Source organism: Phalacrocorax aristotelis, chromosome 7 (assembly GCF_949628215.1).
Source record: "Phalacrocorax aristotelis chromosome 7, bGulAri2.1, whole genome shotgun sequence".
Taxonomy (NCBI): Eukaryota; Metazoa; Chordata; class Aves; order Suliformes; family Phalacrocoracidae; genus Phalacrocorax; species Phalacrocorax aristotelis.
Window position 1 is genome coordinate 45934703 of NC_134282.1, and position 15866 is coordinate 45950568.

The 15866-nt window shown below is 42.8% G+C and overlaps 1 protein-coding gene across 9 annotated transcripts in view; it reads right to left on the reverse strand.

The window, feature by feature from the left end:
* Positions 1 to 15866, reverse strand: part of ARNT2 (aryl hydrocarbon receptor nuclear translocator 2) — a 187688-nt gene that overhangs the window by 59884 nt on the left and 111938 nt on the right. The window lies entirely within an intron of this gene.

A 15866-nucleotide genomic window follows, 5' to 3' on the forward strand; every position in this document is an offset into this window, starting at 1 on the left:
TGGATCTCAATATAAAAAAAATTACAAACTATCTAAGAACATATTAATAATCAAAACTGAAATGCAAACACAGTACTTGAAGACTCTCCTTTCAGGAGCTCATATTTACATAAACTAGAAGCAGCTCACAATATACAAATAAAACAATATACACATTAAAAAAAAATCATGGTCACACGGCTCTTCTCTCATCATTCTGGGTTTTATTATTTACATAAAGGTAATGTTCATAAAAGCACAGGCATATCTACATCGTACATACACATATTAGAGTACACAATCCCTGTCCTGGAAGCCCATGTTCCTGCTCTACAAAAGACATGATCTGTAGGGTTGGTGAGACTGAGAGCAACTGCCATAGCACAGAAATATGCTGCTGGTCATCCAAGTATCCTCTAAAAACAGAGCATCCCTTCAGCATCACAACAAAGACAGGAATTCTGTGAACGCACCAAACAATACAATCCTAATAAAACTGTACTCACAAAGAATGTGTCTCTGGCGCCTCATTGAGAGGAACACAAACACATGAGCAATAAGAATAGCCTGGACTCTCAAAACATAGGTGGATTTAAGACCATCCCACCTTCAAATTACAGACTACGGGTAGAAACACATGACAGGCACCAGTTACAGTGTGCACCCAAAACCACCACTGGTTTTACAGCATGCCTCTCACTCACATCAGAGGTTACAGTGCAGCTCTCACAGGCAATGCCTGTTAACCTGTTGTTTATTCTAACACCACTACTTCATATTCGTTAAGTAGTTAATGGTCTTAAATCTATGACAAAAAAAGACACCACTTCTTGGTAATATTTAAAACACATTGAGAGGCCACGAAGAATGCAGAGCTCTAGAAAGTAAAAGCTTGACGAGGTTGTTTCTACAGAACATATTTGCTAACTCGTGATGCCTAACTCATTCACCAAAACTCCCTACTCATTCACAAACAACCCAGAGTGCAGGCACTGGCACTCCTAACACGCTCGCCTTCCCCTGCATCAGACACAGCTCCGCCATGTGGGACTGCAGCCGGGGCTCGCAGTGAGGCAGAGCAGATGGACTCGTAACAGGCAGCAGGCTTTTCTCTTTCATACTTTGGATTAATGCAAAGTAAATATCCTAGCTCCGTTGTTAGCAGCATGCATGGAGTTTTAATTCACTTGTGGAAAGGGTCTGTTCTCCAAACTGTCTCTGCTGTGGGTGCAGGAGCCCCTGGGTTCTGCCTGGAAGGTGCCTGGTAGCACAGGTCATCCCTCACTGGTATCACGGCCTTTATGGACCATAATCACAACTTTAATTCCTGGCTTACGGGAAGCTCAGGACATGGTGGGGGTGGGGGGGGACATGGACAACAACATATTCCTGATCATGTGGAGATGGTTGATATGATCTAAATCTTTCCCGATATTAAAATAATGATCCTACCAAATCTTTCAAGGAGCAGGTCAGTAGGACTTTGAGGGAGGTGGCACTGTGGGTGGAAGCTAGGTCTACCCACACACACTTCCCACCCTTGCTTCCCAGCCGGTCTGACTGTACAGCGAGGATGGGACCTCCCCACAGGAGACTACACCCTACCAGCAGGCTGTACAGCAAGCCAACATTCATACTTCCATCCTCTGCCATATAGGATTTTGTGCCCTGGCCCAACTTCTCCAGAAGAACGAAGCCCCAGGGGCACTGATATACCAATATCCCTCCAGAATACAGCACAACTGTAAAATCAGTCAGCCTCACACAGCCTGGAACAAAGTCAGGGACCACACAGGACTTCCCAGCTGTCATTATTCTGCACACATACCGACCAAGAATGGGATGTGGGATGGCAGGGATAACATGCAGTCACTCTTGCTCCAAAGCTGGCAGTGCCTTCCACCCAAATGTTGTGAGACTGTTTTAGCTCTCAGGCTGGGGTTTCGCTGCTCTCATGTGCTTGTCTTGTCGTGCAGCGGGGAGCAGCACCGTATCCCTACCCCCTGCACATACCACTACATTACAAAGCATCGCTAATACACTCATAAACAAATATACCAGTATACAAAATAAATAAGTGTACACGCTGCAAGTGTTGACAGACATTAAAGCAACTTTCAGGAGATCCACACCTTTACTCCTATTTTGAAGATGAAGACCCTGAAGCCTGAAGAAATTATTTCTCTGTGGTCAGCCAGCAGCAGAGGTGCAGCTAGGAACAGTGTCCAAGCTCATATAAGCAATATCAGTTCTCAACACACTGTAGCTGTAGATAAAAATTCTCAACAATATAGTCCACAGTGATTCTCAGAAATCCCATAAAAATCTCATGACGACTATATGCTTATCAAGGCATCATCAGCTTAAATGAGAAATAAACAGGATTATGCTTCCAAAAGAAGACTAGAGGCTGGGAAACTGATTTATCTTTCTTTATATCTAGTGATAACCTCTTGATGTATCAGTATAGAACCTGAAACAGAGTAGCCAGAATAACGAAAAGAAATTTCACTTGAATCCAATACTCCATTTTTACAATGCCACTTAGAACACCAGGACATGCTCTCTATTGCTCGTTTTTCCCTCCACACTCATGAAAAAAATTCCTGAACTACCTATCCTGTAACGATGGCTAATGTTCCACTTATAAATATAAACCATCAAAGCTCTCTCTCCTCGCTAGCCTAGCCTCTCGGGGGGACCGTTTGAATCTCTCTAAATATGTTAAGGTTTACATCATCTAATTGCAAAAGGCGTTGTATAAGCATTACAGTCAAGTTATGACCTTCTTACAATAGAATGAAGAGTCGATCCAATCAGCAAAGTTAAAAAAATAAAGTAGTAATGCAACTGAAATGTAGCTATTTTTAAATATCTGTCTGTCCCCTACTTACCAACTGGAGACACTGACCCACAAAGGGGTAATTGAAAAGCTTTCTCACCCCCTCTTGTTTTTCAGTAAGAAAGCCCTCACGTTACACAGCTGTTTGCTTAATACAACTTGTTCTTATAAAAGCTCATGAGGCCAAAAGGTCTCTGCCGCGCCCGCCTTCATGTTTGACTAATCAGTCTGCATCATGTAATTCTCCACAGTGTTGGACAAATATGCATCATTTTAATTAAATTAAAAAGGAACCTATGTGGGCTTTTGAGCCTCACTATTGAGTTGAATTTAAGGGACTATGTGAAAGGATAGTGTTTCAGGTCACATGCAAGTTTCTCTGCTAATGGACCTGGAAAAACTGGACAAAAAAACCCAAGCAAATAATTCAAAACACATGTTGAAAGTGAAGTTATAACATTAAAAAAAACCCAAAACATTTTAAGGACTAAATGTATTTTGAAGTCTCAACAATGGTTATCTTATGTATGGGAAATATTCACTATGCTAAATAAAATAGCTTGTAGAAGGCGATACAGATGTGTAAGCTCTCCCTAGACATAAATACAATAGCATCTATCTCCATTTACAGTTTCCTATCTATAAAGTGGAACGATGATCCTCTCTTTTTTTATTCTTGCATTGTCCATTTAAACTTTAGCAGCAGCAGCAGCTTTATCTTGCTATAGGTTTGTGTAAGTCCTGACACAGCTGCATTCCGATCTCTGCAGGTACTTTCAGGCTCAGTCACTAAACAAATATCACCAAGTTCATGGTTCCATGAGCTGGGAAGTTGTGGCATCACTTCTACTACAACTATTACTTCTACTACAACTATTAGATTTATTTGAAGGAAAGCCTGAGCTGGAGAAAATTATACTATGGCCTGCCAATGATCCAACATAGAAAGAGCTCCTCAAAGGACAGAGCAGACTTTCTACACCTAGAAAAGGGATGGTAAACCCCAGAAACAGTTACTCCAAAGTACCATCAGCAGAGTCTCCCATGGCAGCACAGCTATCCAAAATAACTCTGTAAAATGTAATTCACAGCTGCATAATAAATCAATATATAAAGGATGTAAGTAGCTTTTAAATTAACCTATTTGTTTCATTTGAATGCTTACCAGGAAGCTTTACTAAAAAACATTTCTGCCAAAAAAGCTTCAGCTCCTGGCATTCTGCATAACTTTTACTTCATTATCAAACGCAAATAACTGGGAGAAATTCTTTTTTAGTAAATACTAGTATCACCTGGTTCTGAAATTTGGCTGTGGTCTGTTCCACATGAGCCAGTGACACACCACGGAATAGTCCATTAGAGGAAATAATTAATGACTGCAAGATGACTTTGTGAGATACTTTGCTGGGGACTGAGTTAAATTTAAACACAAGAGAAGGGGGTGAGGGGGGTGAGAGGGGAACAAAATGCCCAAGGATGCTGTCTGCTTGTTTTTATAAGCTACTCCTTTAGTTGAATTGAAAGAAGGTGTGTGTGGCAAAATATCATTAGAGGTTTTGATTCTCCTTTTGAAGACTCAAAACACTTATAAATTACATGCAAAAGTCTCCATACCATGAAAATAGAAAGAATCATGTTTGATGATGTAAGTTCAGATCTAAGGCACTAAAATACAATAGAATAAACCACAGAAAACTGACAGCGGGCCATGTTTAGCACTCTGGTTACACACTGTTGTATGGGAGGCATTTCCCTCCACGCAGCTCTGTGCAGTATACCACTGAGGAGCACGTGGGTACTGTGGTCCCAGCAAGCTGGTGGGAGGCCAGGGAAGGGACAAAGACCGTGGAAGTCCTGCCTCTGAAGTCCCAGTATTATGATATAGGAGACCTTCAGCTAAGGAGAGAGAGATGACAGCAGCATGGGATAAGTCAGTTATTCCCTTTTTGAAGCAAGTGGACACTCGATGTGGACTACTGTCACTCCTCCCTCTGCCTCCCTAGTCTGTCGCTACAACTCATCGCGTAACAATAAAATATTTTAGTGCATTGTATTAACTTCATTGAGACAACACAACATTCAAATTAGGCTAGAGGAAAAGCTAGTTCTCCACAGGGCAGATGTTAAGGCTAATACTGCACCCTCCCAGCACCTGCAGAGTTCCCACTGAATCAGTGAAGCACCTGAGATTTACAGAGGGTTGCAAGCAGGACCAGTGCCAAAAGGTTCTGAGGCATGCTCGGACTGCTTTATTGGCAATGAATTAACCAAGGAAGTTGGCTAGGTATTTATGAAACACTAGTATCTTTTCAAAGGGGCGAGGGGGGGGAGGGATATCAGTAGCTCCATATATTTCATCATGTGTAACAAAACAGAGCAGGTTGAATAAATATTGAACACTAAAAAACCCAACACCCTTGAAACCCAGCAACTGAAATTGATCCAGTCAAACATCTGTGATAACAGACCTAAGTAGGTGGCAGCTTCCAAGTGAGAAACCCAGGAAGACTGAAGAGAAATAACAACCACAAAACCCACTGACACATGCATGCCTAAACACCTGAAAATCCACCCTAAAAGCATTCCTTAATGCTAATCACGTGTAATAAGTCTGTCTCAGAGTACTAGGCTAAAGCTCCTTCCTTATTTTGGTAGAAGCACATACTGACCTCTGTATATCAGCATTATAATTACTAAAGTAATTTAAAAAATCCAACTTAATATCACTAGTTTTCCAGTACCATCCACCCAAATGGAGTGTGTCAGCAGCAGGGAGATCACTGGGTCACTGCATTCGTGTAGGAGTTGTTTTATGAACTGTTTTATACAGAGCTGGCTTCTCCCAGTATTTGGGATTTTATTCCCCCCAGAAACAGCCCTAGAGACCAAAGCGAAACAGAATTCTCTTGGGATAAGTTAGAGAGATTACATGTACCATACCTTTAAAATACGACCATTTGAAAGTACCTGTTTTTTGAGAGCAGACTGGGTTTTTCTTATTTCTGTGGTATTGCCTAGTGAGTCAAAGGGCAGGAATGGCCCTCTAAGGCCATAGAGTCCTCTTTTTCACATAAACAACACAAAAAGCCAAATACCACCCTCTGTGCTATCCTTATAAGATCATGAGACCACAATCACTGGTCACACGACCACAACTGAATGAAGGATTTGTTTCATTCTCTTCAGCTGAAAAACAGGCAATGTACTTGCAAAGGAAACATTAAGTCCCATACGTGTAATTGAATGCACAGAATATTTAAAACTTTTCTTGCCTGCCTTCTGGAAGCCAGCACATTCACAGATGTGAACGGCCCTCACTCACCCACTAAGCTTTTTTGTTCTGTCACAGAGGTGGCAAACTGTGCTTGATCCAACTAAACGACGACAGAAGAGAAGCTGAAGACGTGGAGGCTTTAAGCTTCCCTTCTAAGCACACACTAGCGGGACAGACAAGAGATAGATGCCATACAGGCACAGCTTCCTTGTTTCCTGCTCCTAAACATCTACTGCACTAATTCACCTACTTGCAAACAGAATGGGGATGGGGGAAGCAGAACATTAATTCCCATCCCACATCTGAAAAACCCACCAGCTGACCATACTAAAGCTGAAAACCCACAAATTCCTGTGCTTGGTGCTGCCCAAGTTCAAAGGCCATCTCTGGCTGGCACTATGACCTTCTGGCTATGAGAACAAACAGTCCACAAAAATGTGGGCAGATTTTTCCTTTGGAACAATGGCACAGGAATGGACTGGTGTGCATGGAAAGTCTTGCGTCTGACTGAAACATCCTCTTCACTTTCCGCAATGCCGGTGGGACCACATACCTTTGCTGAAAAACAGGTATCACATGGTGGTTTGGTAGTTGTCAGCAACAAGCCAAAGCTCTTCCAAGATTTCACAATTAAAATAGGAAAAGATGCCTTGCCAAAATTGGATTTTTCTACAGTAAAACCAGACAGAAACTTGAAATACTCTGTTCACATGAATCATTCAATATATATTCTATACATGGCAGTATGTTTCAAGAATTCATGTCCTGAAAAAGAGGGAACAACCCCAGTGTTGAAGCTTCTATTTTCAAAAATCGTTCTGTTCCCTCCTGTTGCAGGTGCAATAATCCTGGCACAGCTGTTTCCAGCCTCCACCCTTCTAAGGAATAAAGTGGGGGGTGTAGCTATCAGTGGGTGGGTGGAAAAATTTCATAAAATATTAAGTCAAGCTTCAGACAGTCCTGCACAGACATAAAAGGTTTCAGGACATCTCCTATCATATATATGGAAACTTTCTCTCCTCCTCATCCTGCCTGTTTTGCTGTATGTTGTTTACTGGGTGCCTCTTTGAATTCACCCTACGTGTAATTATGTTTCACGGACATTCAATGAAAACAGCTGATGATGAACCACTGTTTTATCCTGGGATAAAAAGCACAAGTAGCTATTAACTCTGTCTATAAATAATTATATAACTCATTCCCTACCTGCCCAGAGGCTAAGTGTCTTACTAGGTCAGTCATCTTCTCTTAAGATGTTAAAATCTAAAATACTGAGATCAGGTTTTAACTGTCTGTACTCTGACTTCCTAAGCTGCTGGGCTGGGTACATTTCAGAGACAGATGGTTATTTAGGGTTCATGTACTTAAAAGGGCTCACAGGCACAAGTAAAAAAAAAAATAAAAATAAAGAAAACAGCCCTTTACATGCAGAGTACCTTTCTGATGCATAAACCTCTGATAAATGTGCTCTTCAGAACCAAAGGCTAGTGAATATAGTCCCAAAGGAGCTTTACTACATCTCCTTGTTTTGTTGACTGTCTCAGCGAGTACACGCTTCTCTGAAGAAAAGGGTTTTGTTTTTTTTTTTTTTTCAAGGAGAGGTAAGAGTTCTGGTAGAAAAACATCTGTCTCTGGCAAGTATCTTAACTTCTACAAAAGACACAGGGAAGACAGAGCATCTGACAATACATTTTGGTAGAAGATTTTCAGCACCAATACCTAAAGTAGACTTTTTTACCTTCCCCCCCCCCCCCAATAAGCTGATCCAATTTTCAGCTGGATGAGAAGCTCCCTGGTTTGCTACTATAGTGCAGAAGTCACCCCATTAATTAAATATTTTGATAATCTATTACTTTTTCATTAGATATGAGTTTTACTGTTACTGATGATGACATTTAAGGCACAACAGAATATATTTGCCAGGGCTGAGTTTCTGGTCATGCCTCAAGTTAGTCTTCGAATTTCTTTGGAAAATTTTGCACATGAAACCAAATAGGGGTCTCATCCAGCTCTTTTCCATATCAGTTGGAGTGTCTCCTAAATCATTCATTGAAGTCACAGTTCAAAACAGTGATCATGACTAAGAGCCACATTTGCATTCACTGGCTGGCTGTGTGTATGAGAAGAATTCAATTTCTTCCAAGAAAGATCATGCAGAAACCAGAGTTGGAAAATTCACGTAGGAGTATAAGACAGCTCACAGCACAACAAATCCTGCACTGATTTTCAGGAATAGTATCTGTTGTAGAGAAAAGTTATTCCTAATCTTCTCTTTCACATGGTTATTTACCAGTTGTTGAGCACTACTTATCTGTTCAGTGCTGTGGAAAGCTTAACTTTGCTTCTCCACTGGTCTCTGGCACTGCCCTCTTTTGAGTTTAACACTATTTTTCTCATTTTTACTGAGAATTTGACACTATCTACAGTATCTGGTTTTTGTGGCTGTGTCTACAAACTGTGCTTGGTAACAGAACACTTTGCAGTTGGACAGAAAACTGCATATGCTGAAACCGTCACTGCAAGGCAACATATTTTTTGAAGGTTCCACGATACAGGTTCCCCAATTCAAATCTCTGCTTGTATAACATGGAGTGATGTTTCCGTAATATTAATGAACCACAGTGAATTGTTTTTTCTTCTAAAAAGGTACCTATCAGCTCAACTTTTGCTGTGGTCAGTCACCATTTCCGTCATAAAGTTCTACTTTTCTTGTACCTACAAAATAAGGCAATAAAATATCATGCCAAGATTAAACACGTTGTTTTCAGCTAGCAAGTAAACTGACTTAGTAATTTTTAAATCACTTGAAAATAAAAGCTGTAGAGATTCTGGTTCTCATTATTTTCCTGCAGCCACAGGTCTGCAGTTTCAGCACCCCTTAACTGCTCAGCTAGAACAGTTTGCAAGGACTCTTCCTGAACCTGAATGCCCTGGGGAGACTGTGCCATGGATGGGATTACATATGCTGCTCCCTGCCTTGCCTTAGCTATAGAGAATGAGGCTGAAGGAAGATGTTACGGCTGGATTACTATATAGCGTACTGCTTGGAGCTCAGAACTGAACATAACAGACTTGGGAGTTTCCCATTTGCGCCACTGGACATGCTGGCTGCGGGAATAGGGACCTCACAGCCTTGAGAAGCATATCTCAGACTCATCATGGAATTACTCAGAGTACTTCCAGGCAACCACACAGAAGTACCTATATTCCTCATTCTACTCTTTCATGAACTGCTTCTGGGGAATCAAGACTGGTAGAAATCAGTCTGGCAAAGTGTTCTGGAACGCTACATTTTAAGTGAAGGACAGTCTACTACAACACTTGCTCAGTCACTTTTTGGAGAGTAAACGTAGCAGAGGTATTCTTCAAAACCTGTTTTTCTTTGCACTTAAGTCTAAGCTCTGTCTGTTCTCTGCACCATCAGAGATTTGCTGTCTGCAGCTGTTCTGAGGCTCTTGCTTGTATTAGGATTCCACCATGCTGTGTGTTAGTCAGCCCTTCACAACTTCCAACTCTGAACCTGTATCTGAACCCAACATCCATCAAGTTTCACCAATGCATCATAATGGCAAAGAGGTTTATGCTAATGGATCCTACTGTGGGATCTGATCTTCATCCATGTTTGAAGTGATTTGTTTTCCCATCTGCAGATTTCCAAGAAGAAAGAAGGAAAATAATTTATTACTCTGAATATCTGCCCCATTCTGATTAATCATGCCCATGACGCATGTAAAGACTTCTTTGAGCACTATTTGTTGCTATCAAGTCTCAGCTGCTGCCTTTTCTACAGCATTTCAAACCATACATACAATTCACAGTTCAGCTTTCCTGTTACTACAATGTGCTAGCAATTAATGTACAATAAACAAGCAGACAATTGTTCCATTTCCAGGGAATAAAATCTCCAAGGATATAAAATGGAATAGAAACTATCCATCCTTCCTCATATCCTGAGAGTTAAAAACAGAGCAAGCAATTAACTCCCCACACTATGTGGTTTAGGCCATAGTTAAACAGCCACTTCAATCTGGCATATGCTTCTACTGCTCCTGAAGTCCTGTCCTCTCCTTACCCTTAACTATTCACTCCCCGTGACTCCTTAGTGTTAACACAAGAGTTCAAGCAACCCTATGATAAGGTGTGCCTGTCTCTACCAAATACAAGGTGGGTTTTTTTGCTTAGCTTAGCTTTCACTGGGTCAGTCCTCTTGATGTGACTCATTGTAGTACCACGTGAATGCCAAAGGAGGAGAGGGTGAGATGAGGTGAGGATTGCATAAGCTGGTGTGACTGCCAAAGAAACGCTCATGCAACCACAGCTCCAGTCCCAGTCTTATTCCTGGGGACAGAAATGTGAGAGGGAGCCTGCTTTCTCCACCAACTTGTCTCTGTTGCTCCTTTTTGGAAGTGGCAGCCTCCCAAGTCCTCAGGGTCTGGAACAGCTTCTCTGGGTTGCAGGATTGCTAAGAGGTGCTGGGAAAACCCCAGCAATGCAGAGCTAATGATCAGCACTTGTAACAGGAAAAACAAACAAAATCAAAGGCCATTGCTGTGATCTGATGCAAGGCGAGTGAAGTTTCCCCTTTATCAGGATGCTGTCATTGCTTCCCCAGTTTAAGGGCTGAAGGAAAAGGTTATAGGGTTGAGAAAATGGGCCCTGAGAAGATAAGGAAGAGAGAAAAATCAAAAATCATAACATTTAATTTTACTTTGACCTGCAAATCTCTTCTCCTGAGCAGATCCTGTGCTCAACAGCCAGAGGTCACTAAAAAGATGAGGATTTTCCTGCTGCCTGCTGTGAACCTCAAGCAGGAAAAACGTCAAACGCAGCTGGCTGGCTTGCAGTTCCTATCTCTTTCAAGCTCTTCATCAACCTTTGTGTTCTGCACGAAACATAACTTTGGAAAACAAAGAGAGACCTGGGGGCCACACAAATGGTCTGATAAACACTGACTTGAAGGAAGTGCATTTGCCTACTTGACTTCTTTTAAAATGTAACTAAGGCATCCATTATTTCCGTTCACTGCAATATTTCATTTTATTCGTACCTGTTACAAAGCTGCTCCTCTCAATAGGGCTTGTGTTACAGGAAGGAAAGTCTAAATGGTTGAATGGGCTCTACAATCACCTTGCTCTCAGAAAGGTATCTCAAATGAGCGAGAGTGACGCTGCTGAAGTCACGCTGCATGCTGTTTATAAGCAAACTGATGCTGGACTGACAGTCCTTCTACAAGACTGCTTCTCTTATTTAATGGTACCTTACAGAGTCAAGGAAATTCAAGTTTAATATAACAGATCCAGAGCTTTCTCTTTACCTACATGCTCCTCAGACTGGCAAAACTACTAGTATACTAAGTAAATCATAGAATCATAGAATGTCCTGAGCTGGAAGGCACCCACAAGGATCGTCAAGTCCAACTCCTTTCCCTGCACAGGACAGCCCCAAATTTACACCATTTCTCTGAGGGTGTTGTCCAAGTGCTTCTTGAACATTACCAGGCTTGGTGCCGTGACTGCCTCCCTGGGGAGCCTGTTCCAGGGCTCCACCACCCTCTGGGGGAAGAACCTTTTCCTAATATCCAACCTAAACCTCCCCTGGCCCATCTCCCTGCCATTCCCACATGTCCTGTCATTGGTCGCCAGAAAGAAGAGATCAGCGCCTGCCCCTCCTCCTCCCCTCGTGAGGAAGCTGCAGACCGTGATGTGGTCTCCCATCAGTCTCCTCTTCTCTAGGCTGAACAAACCAATTGACTTTAGCCTCTCCTCCTATGGTTTCTCCTCTAAACCCTTCACCAACTTCATGGCCTTCTTCTGGACACTCTCTAGTACCCTTGTATCCTTAAAGTACTGTGGTGCCCAAAACTGCACAAAGTACTCGAGGTGAGGCCGCACCAGTGAGAGCAGAGCGGGACAACCACCTCCCTCAACCGGCTGCAATGCAGTGCTTGATGCACCCCAGGACTCAGTTGGCCCTGTTGGCTGCCAGGGCACGCTGTTGGCTCATGTTCAGCTTGCTGTCAACCAGAACCCCCAGGTCCCTCTCTGCAGAGCTGCTCTCCAGCCTCTCGTTCCCCAGTCTGTCTGTACATCCAGGGTTGCTGTGCCCCAGGTGCAAAATCCGGCACTTGCCCTTGTTAAACTTCATATCGTTGGTGATTGCCCAGCTCTCTGATCTGTCCAGACCCCTCTGCAGGGTCTCTCTACCCTCGAGAGTATCAGCAGCTCCTCCCAGTTTTGTGTCATCAGCAAACTTAATTAGTATTCTTTCAAGTCCTGCAGCCAAGTCATTAACAAAGAGATTGAAGAGTACTGGCCCCAAGATGAATCTCTGTGGAACCCCACTAGCAACTGGCCACCAGCCTGATGTAACCCCGTTTACTATAACCCTTTGAGCCCGACCCATCAGCCAACTGCTCGCCCATTGCATTACCTGTTTATCCAGCTGTGTGCGGAGGATACTGTGAGAGACAGTATCGAAAGCTTTACTGAAACCCAAAAAGATCACATTGACTGGCTTCCCTTGGTCAACTAGGTGGATAACCTTGTCATAGAAAGAAATCAAATTTCATAGGCAGGACCTTCCCCTTGTGAACCCGTGCTGGCTGGGACCAATGACTGCATTGTCTTTCAGGTGCTTTTCAATAACTCCCAGAATAACGTCCGTAATTTTACCAGGCACAGAAGTAAGACTGACAGGCCTGTAGTTATTGGGGTCATCCCTGTTGCCCTTCTTGAAGACTGGGACAACGTTTGCCAGCTTCCAGTCAACAGGGACCTCTCCAGATTCCCAAGAGCATTGAAAAAAATCATTGAGAAATGTCTCACTATGACATCAACCAGCTCTAAGTACCCTTGGATGAATCCCACCAGGCCCCATCGACTTATAGGGATCTAGCTGGAACAGCAAGTTCTGCACAAGTTCAGGGTTTATTAGGAGTTTATCATTCCCACAGTCGTGGTTCACTAGCCCAGGGCTTTAGGGGTCCCTGAGCCTACCATCAGCGTTTAATACCGAGGCAAAGAAAGCATTAAACATCTCTGCCTTATCTATGTCCCTGCTTGTGAGGTGACCATTCTCATCAAGCAAAGGGCCAATGTTATTTCTAGCCTGCCTTTTGCCATTAATGTATTTTAAAAAGCCTTTCTTATTGTCCTTCACAGTGCTGGCCAGCTTCAACTGTAATTGAGCTTTGGCCACACAAATTTCCTCCCTGCAGTGAAGAGCATCTCTGTAGTCCTCCCATGTCACCTGACCTTGCTGCCACTGGCCATATACTTTTTTCTCCTTATTTCAAGAAGAATACCCCTGGTCAGCCAAGCTGGCCTTTTGCCTTGCCTGCCTGACATACTACACTTTAGGATTGCCTGCTCCTGGGCTTTTAGGAGGTGGTACTGTAACACAAGTGGGATCCAGCACTGATGGATCCCAGCACCTTCAAAAGCTTTTTCCCAGGAGACCTTACTAAGTAGTTCCCTGAGCAACCTGAAGTCTGCTCTCCTCATGTCCAAAGTTGAGGTCTTGCTGGCAGCTTTTCTCTTGTCAACATAGATTTTAAACTTGACTGTTTCATGGTGACTGTGGCTAAGGCAGCTCCCAATCTCCACATCATCCATGAAGCCCTCTCTGTTAATAAGCAGCAAGTCAAGGAAGGCACCCTTCCTGGTCGGTTCCCTTAGTACCTGTACCAAGAAGCTATCATCTAGGTGGTTTAGGAAACTTCTGGACCTGTTCGTCCCAGCCGTGCGGTATTCCCAGTTGACATGTGGCAAGTTGAAGTCCCCCATAAGGACAAGGGCAGGTGACTTAGAGGCATCCCTTAGTTCCTTAAAGAATAACTCATCAGTGTCATCCTCCTGGCTGGGTGGCCTATAGTAGACTCCCACAATAACATCCACTTTATTTGTTTGTCCCTTAATCTTTACTCAGAGGCTCTCAATCGTGCCATCACCAACTGCAAGCTCTGTGCATTCCAGCTCCTTCACTATACAATGCACCCCCTGCCTCACCTGTCCTGCCTATCCCTCCTGAAGAGCCTGTAACCATCCATCAGGGCACACCAGTCACAGGACTCATTCCACCAGGTTTCACTTATGCCAATGATGTCATACTTCTGGGACTGGGCCAAGGCTTCCAGCTCCTCTTGCTCGTTCCTCATGCTGCGCATGTTTGTGTAAAAACACGTCAAGTGTGGCTCCTTGTGCCCATCGTCACACGTAGCAAGCTGAGGATTCTCACTAGCATGCAGCTCCTCCAAATTTGGTGAGTTTACCCATTGCTCATTACTGACTAACTTGGTACCCCTTCCCCCTTCCAATCTAGTTTAAAGCTCTGTCAATCAGCCCTGCTAGCTCCTGAGCAAAACCCCTTTTCCCCTAATGTACTTTAGCAGTCAGGTCTTTAAAACAAAACCACTCAAAAAGCAGGATTATATTACGATGTCACTTGCTTTATGCTAATTTTATTAAAAAGCTAGAAAAATGCAGCAGACATCTTAAAAATCTGATGATCTTATGAGAGATGACGTACATACAACTATATGTCTATGCTTGATTCAGATGCAGACCGATGATTGTCTTTATGGTTTGTGAGATGTTCAGCTGGCCAAAAAACCTGCACAGTACATGTAACCACAGTAACTTTGTAAAGGAAAACTCATACAATGTGCAATAGTTGGGAGCAATTATGCCCTGTTCTTTTTGCACTTACTTAGAACAGTTTTTAACTACACACATCCTCCAGTCCCTAAAAAGCACCTTTCAACATCCAGCCTGCCTCTGTACATTAAGAGTGTAGCTAAGCAGGCTATCCTAGCTTTAAAGAGGCTGATGCTTTCCTCACACCGGGAAAACATTCAGCTGTCCATATACAGCAGATTTACGAGCCTTCTGTGTTGATCTGACAACTCCAAAAGACTCAGGCAGGGAAAAGATTTAGCCCTATAAATACTATTATTTGGACTCCTCTTTCCACTGGCTACAGATGAATTCAGTGTAAAAGAAAAGCATATAGTTAAAACTGGAAAAAATACAGTTGGGTTTTCAGAAGTCCTCTGTGTTTGTCTCGTCCTGCTCTAGTTTGAGCAGGTTCAGCCCCGTAACTGAGCACTTTTGGAAGCCGAAATGTGACTGTTCACTGAAGCTCTGGAGTAATTGCTTTTTGGAGAAAGATGGTACATACCTTAAAATGTGTTACATGCTACATAATAAAAACAGAGGTTGTGCTCTTTTGCAAGTCTCGTGGTATGATACTCAGCTGTCTTGCTCTGCACAGGTTCCCCTAACTGTTCACTTGGTTTCGATCCATCTGGATTTTCACTACAGAATCTTGCTTTGAGTTTCCAGTTTGACTATAGGAAAGGTCTGCCAAAACCACATCACATTCAAACCACAGGAAATCATGAATTTGGCACTGTTTTGACATGGAAGCTGTAAACAGTGTACAGGTTCACTCAAAACTGGATCACTGTCTTTTGAGTTATGAAACACAGCAAAACTTCCAGCAAACCAGGACAGAATTCTGAATCACTAAAGCAAGGAGAAACGATGTGACTTTTGCATAGATCAGAATTTTTTTATAAATATTTTCCCCTAGCTATAAACATACTATGTAGAAGAATAAAAAGAGAACTTGCGTTTCCTCCTTTCCAAGTTTGAGTTAAGACAGGATTTAGCTAATTCTCATAGCTCGAACATACACGTACCTATTAAAGACAAGGGTAGTTTCCTACCGGAAGTCTTGAGCATGAATAACTGTAAAAGCCAAAGTTATACT